Source organism: Macaca mulatta, chromosome 12 (genome assembly GCF_049350105.2).
Source record: "Macaca mulatta isolate MMU2019108-1 chromosome 12, T2T-MMU8v2.0, whole genome shotgun sequence".
NCBI classification, from domain to species: Eukaryota; Metazoa; Chordata; class Mammalia; order Primates; family Cercopithecidae; genus Macaca; species Macaca mulatta.
In genome coordinates, this window is record NC_133417.1 from 51,505,610 (window position 1) to 51,510,945 (window position 5,336).

General features: G+C 48.1%; 1 pseudogene; it reads right to left on the minus strand.

Moving 5' to 3' along the window:
- Positions 1–388: 388 nt before the first annotated feature.
- Positions 389–2,971, minus strand: LOC721847 (myosin-binding protein C, cardiac-type pseudogene; annotated as a pseudogene).
- Positions 2,972–5,336: the final 2,365 nt, after the last annotated feature.

Sequence of the window (5,336 nt, forward strand, 5' to 3'; positions counted from 1 at the left end):
TATGCTGTCTCTGGGGATGGTTATGTCTGGATGTACAGCTATCTGCAAACTAAACCAAAAGAATCACAGAAAAACTAGCATCACTCTCTGTTGCACTTCTTGTTATGTGAAATATAATAAATTTCCTAAAGTCTGCCGAGTTGGCTGAAGATATCCTAACTCGTATACCCATGTTCAAATGGTCACTTATCCTTGCAAATTTGATTTGCAAATAATTGTTCAATTTATCCCTTTCTGCTTCCCCTATTTTGGCCCAAGCTGTCATGCTCTCTTAACCAGGACCACAGAAGAAATTGTTGAGTCCCATCTAAACCATTTTCCAATTCAAAAAAGACATACTATTTTGTTTCTACTACTCTTCAATTTTCAGTCTTCTAATAGTTCATCATTTTTTTTTTCTGTGACTGCATTAATCTTTTATTGCCCAGTACACATTGGGAAGACACAGCAGGCCAGAAAGGCCTGTCCCCAGACATCCTTTCTTGAGGTCACCCTCCTTTTACCCCAAAGATCCAGGAGCTTCCTTCAGGAGCCCTGTGGACCAGTCTGTGCAACACCCACTCAGGCCTGCCCAACATAGCTGTCCTGCTGATCCCCCACCGCAGCCCAGGAGACACACTTGTCACACACACATCCAACAGCAGGGAGCAGTTTCCCCAACTTCCCTCCAGGCTCCTGGTATGAGGCTGGCATCTTGTACCTGGCCATCCCCAGGAGCCAGCCTGGTCACTGAGGCACTCGCACCTCCAGGCGGCACTCACACTGTGCCTCGCCCTGTAAGTTGGTGGCCCTGCAGACATAGATGCCTCCGTCAAAGGGGCAGGGCTTTCTAATCTCCAGAGTCAACACTCTCTGCTTGCTGAACATGCGGAAGCGGGCATCCTCTCCCAGGTCCAGGCCATTCTTGAACCAGGAAATCTTGGGCTTGGGGCTACCCCGGACAGCACAGCAGAGCATAGTGGTGTAGCCTGCGATGACCGAGCGGTTCACCAGGGGCTGGGTGAAGCTTGGGGCCTCAGAGAAGTCCAGGGCCTTATAGTTGGGTGGCTCATAGGTGATGCCTGGTCTGGGGATAAAGACGGGCTCCTTGGTGGTGGCCGCTGTGTCACTGGAACCAACCATATTCTGGCTGAAGACACGAAAGTAGTAGCCATTGCCAATGATGAGCTCTGGCACCACTCAGTGGGTGCGGCGGTAATGCTCCAAGACGGTGAACCACTCCATGGTCTTCTTGTCGGCCTTCTGCGCTGTGTACCCCCAGAGCTCCGTGTTGCCATCATCCTGGGGTGGCTTCCACTCCAGAGCCACATTAAGACCCCAGGCCTCAGTGACCCGGAGATCCTGGGGAGGACTTGGCTTGTCGACAACCTGCAGCACCAGGGTGGCCTTGTCCTCCATGTTCTCAATGCGCACGGTCACTTGGTAAGTGCCTGAATGCGCGTGGCAAGCGGCCCGGATGAACAGGATGGTGTCTGTGGGGCTGTTGCGGACGCTCACCTCCTCGCCTGCCAGGGGCTGCCCCTCTTTGGTCCAGGTCACCTGAGGCCAGGGCTTGCCCTGGAAAGGGATGAGGAGGTTCACAGGCTCCCTGACCTTCTTCTGAATGGTCTGACGCAGGTGCCTGGGCAGCTGGAGCCGTGGCCGTTGCAGGATCTCCTGCACCGTCACCGGCTCCGTGGTGGTAAGAGGGGCTCTGGGCCCTGCCATATTGTGTGCACGCACTCGGAAGAGCAGCCGGGCCCCCGTGGGCAGGTCCTTCACCCGTATCGACGTGTGCTCTGTCAGCCCCCACAGGGCAGCCACCCACTCTGAGCCGCCCTCTGGGCAGTACTCCACGCTGTAGCCATCCAGGCCTCCTGCTCCCACGCGCTCTGGGGGCCGCCACTTGAGGGAGACCGTGGCGTCAGAAATGTCCTCTATTGCCAGGTGGGTGGGTTCGCTGGGGGGACCGATGGGCATGAAGGGCTGGGAGGCAGGGCTGGGCCTGGACATGCCAATGGCGTTGACGGCGTAGACGCGCATCTCGTACACCACGCCCTCGATCATGCGCCGCGCTTCGTGGCTCAGCTCCTGAATCAGGTCGAAGTTCAGCCGCATCCACCGGTAGCTCTTCTTCTTCTTGCGCTCCAGGATGTAGCCCAGGACCGGCTGCCCGCCGTCGTAGGCAGGCGGCTCCCACTGAACGGTGCAGGAGTCCTCTCCCACGTTGCTGACCTTGGGGGCCGCAGGTGCGTCTGGCACGTCGATGACCTTGACTGTGAGGTTGACCCGGTCCTCGCCCACAGGGTTCTTCACCGTGACCGTGTAGACGCCCTCATCTTCCTTCTCTGCCCCCTCGACGGTGAAGATGCTGCAGTCATTGGTGGTCTCCACACGGACCCGGCCCTCGGTCTCACACAGCAGCTGCGTGATGGCCTTCTGCCAGATCACGGTGGGAGCAGGGTCCCCAGAGATAGGGACGTCCAGACGTAGCTTATTTCCAGCTACAACCACAATGGTGTCTGGTATGCGGCCCGGGCAGTCCAGGTGGATCTTGGGAGGTTCCTGCGTGGGTACGAAGTCAATCTTGACCTCCATGAAGTGGAGCTTGGCTGACAGGTTGCAGGCGAAGCCCTCGGGCACAAAGCTGTAGTCAGCCTCGTCGGCAGGTGTGACGTCGTCAATGGTCAGTTTGTGGACCCGCCCGATGTGGGACACCTTTATGCGGCTGTCGGGCACCAGCTCCTTCCCGTTCTTCAGCCACACGCCCCGCACATTCTCATGAGACTTCACACTTGAACACTGCCTGGTCCTTGGCGCCCACCGTCAGGTCTGCGACGCTCTGGTACACCTCCAGCTTCTTTTCCTGCACGATGAGCTCAGCCAGCGCCTGGCCCCCGCTGGTGCGCAACGCGTAGTGCCCCGTGTCCTCCAGCGTGGCCTCGTTGATGATCAGGCGGTGTCTCCGCCCGTCCTTCTTGTAGTTCACCATTTTTTAAATAATAAATTTCAAATTCCTAGCGTAGATTTAAACCCTTTTGTTATCTTATCTTTTTTTTTTTTTAATTTTTTTTTTTTTTGTTTGTTTATAGAATCTCTCTCTGTCACCCAGGCTGGAGTACAGTGGTGCAATCTTGGCTCACTGCAACCTTCACCTCCCAGGCTTAAGAGATCCCCCCACCTCAGCCTCCTGAGTGGCTGGGACTACAGGCACACACCACCACACTGGACTAATTTTTTGTATTTTTGGTAGACATGAGATTTTGCCTTGCTGTCCAGGCTTATCTCAAACTCCTGCTCCTGGGCACAAGAGATCTGTAACCTTAGCCTCTCAAAGTTTGGAGATTATAGGCATGAGCCACAGCACTTGGCCTCCTCTTTTTTTAAACTTTTTTAGTTCAGGGGTGAATGTACAGGTTGGTGACCATGTGTCATGGGGGTTTATTGTACAAATTATTTCATCATCCTTGTATTAAGCCTATTACTCATTAGTTATTTTTCCTGAGCCTCTCCCTCCTCCCAACCTTCTTCTTAAAAAGAAGATTGTTTCCTTTGAGGGGACATGGATGGAACTAGAGGCCAATATCCTTAGCAAACTAATATGGGAACAGAAAACCAAATACCGCACGTTCTCACTTGTAAGTGGGAGCTAATAATGAGATCACATGGATTGTGGGAACAACACACACTGAGGCTAATCTTCTTTTTAACAGCTGCATAGTATTCCATGGTGTATATGTACCACATTTTCTTTATCCATTCTATCATTAATTGGTATTTAGGTTGATTCCATGTCTTCGCTGTTGTGAATAGTGTTGTTGGAAGTATTCCCTGTCTCTTTCTAGCGTTCTTGCTCATCTTATCATCTCACAAACAACTTATTCCATCTATATTCAACTACTGATGGCCCAATATCCCAATTTGCTGGTAATAATTGTAGTAATGACAGCTGGTACTCACTAGAGTATGCCATATGCACACATTCTGATGCTAAATAAGGTGTATCAAAATTCTAGGAGCTCAGTGATCAATGCCAAGCAAATGAGAAATGATAACAATTAAGCAAACTACAAACCTAGGAGATAGGTATTATATTTCCATTTTACAGATAATGAAACTGAGGCTCAGGACATTACATTCTGGCCCTGCTTGCAGAATGAATTACACTGTTTCTGTACCGGGACAATGTTGAGCATCTAACACAGCTCAGGATGGGCAAGAACAAACATAGTCGGCATCTCAGGTTTCCAAGATTGAAACCATTACTTTGCCCTAAACTCTTACTTTTCTTTTGCTTTCAATTCTAATTTCAAGCCAGAGAACCTTAGCAGCATTAAAGAAAATGATGAGTGTTGCTATTCAAAGTGTGGACCACAGACAGCAACAACAGCATCACCTGGGAGCTTGTTAGAAATGCAGAATAATCCTGCATCTTCTGAGTTAGAATCTGTATTTTAACAAACCTCAGGTGATTAGCAAGTACATTAAAGTTTGTAAAACACTAATTTGGAGACCTGAAAGATGTTCTAGTTATATTCAGTATTAAAAACCCTCTCTTTTTCCCCAAGTCCTGTCTTTGAAATATCACTTGCTAACGTCATTTGCAAGGCTAACCTGGATTATAGCACTCCTTTGAGAGAAAATGTGCTAATTATTCAAACAGTAAAAATAAAATATTAATATAAAAGTTAAGGAATGTTTCAATTTTATGGAAAAATAAATGAGGCCAACAGGTAGAAATCAGTTTTGTGGTTTAACAAATAATATATTGCCTGACTGTAATTTTTTTTTCTACTTTGTACTTTATTTTCCCTGAAATTCACTTCTATATTAAGTCTAAACCTAATCACATGTAGTTAACGGCAGATGGGTTCCTCACTCAAAGCATTAGAAGAAAAGCAAGAAACTTTCTTTTGGACATTGGTGCATAAATTCAAATAACTGAAAATCAACTAAGAGGATTTTACCACAGAAGATAATGGGTATTATTTAAATATTTCTAACATCATTTTATTTTCAAAGTAGAATGGAATGTGAACTAAACTTCATTTTAATATTTAAATCATATCTTTTTCTTTCAAAGTGTCTGTGGAAAAAAAAAGAAGTTCCTGTACGCATTATTTGTAATAGGGAAATGTTCACCTATAAGCTGATCTAAAACATGTCCCTTTTTGGCTGTGAGTGCCTAAGTAATGAGGCAATGGGGAGAGTAAAAGTTCCCATTCCCACACCCGCCACAGGCACCAGCATTGACTTCATGCAAGCTCTGTTTAACTGTGAACCTTTCCTGGGACTAAACATGCACAATGCATGAGATTGTATATTTGCTCTTTAATTCTTTAGTTTTTGTAAATAAA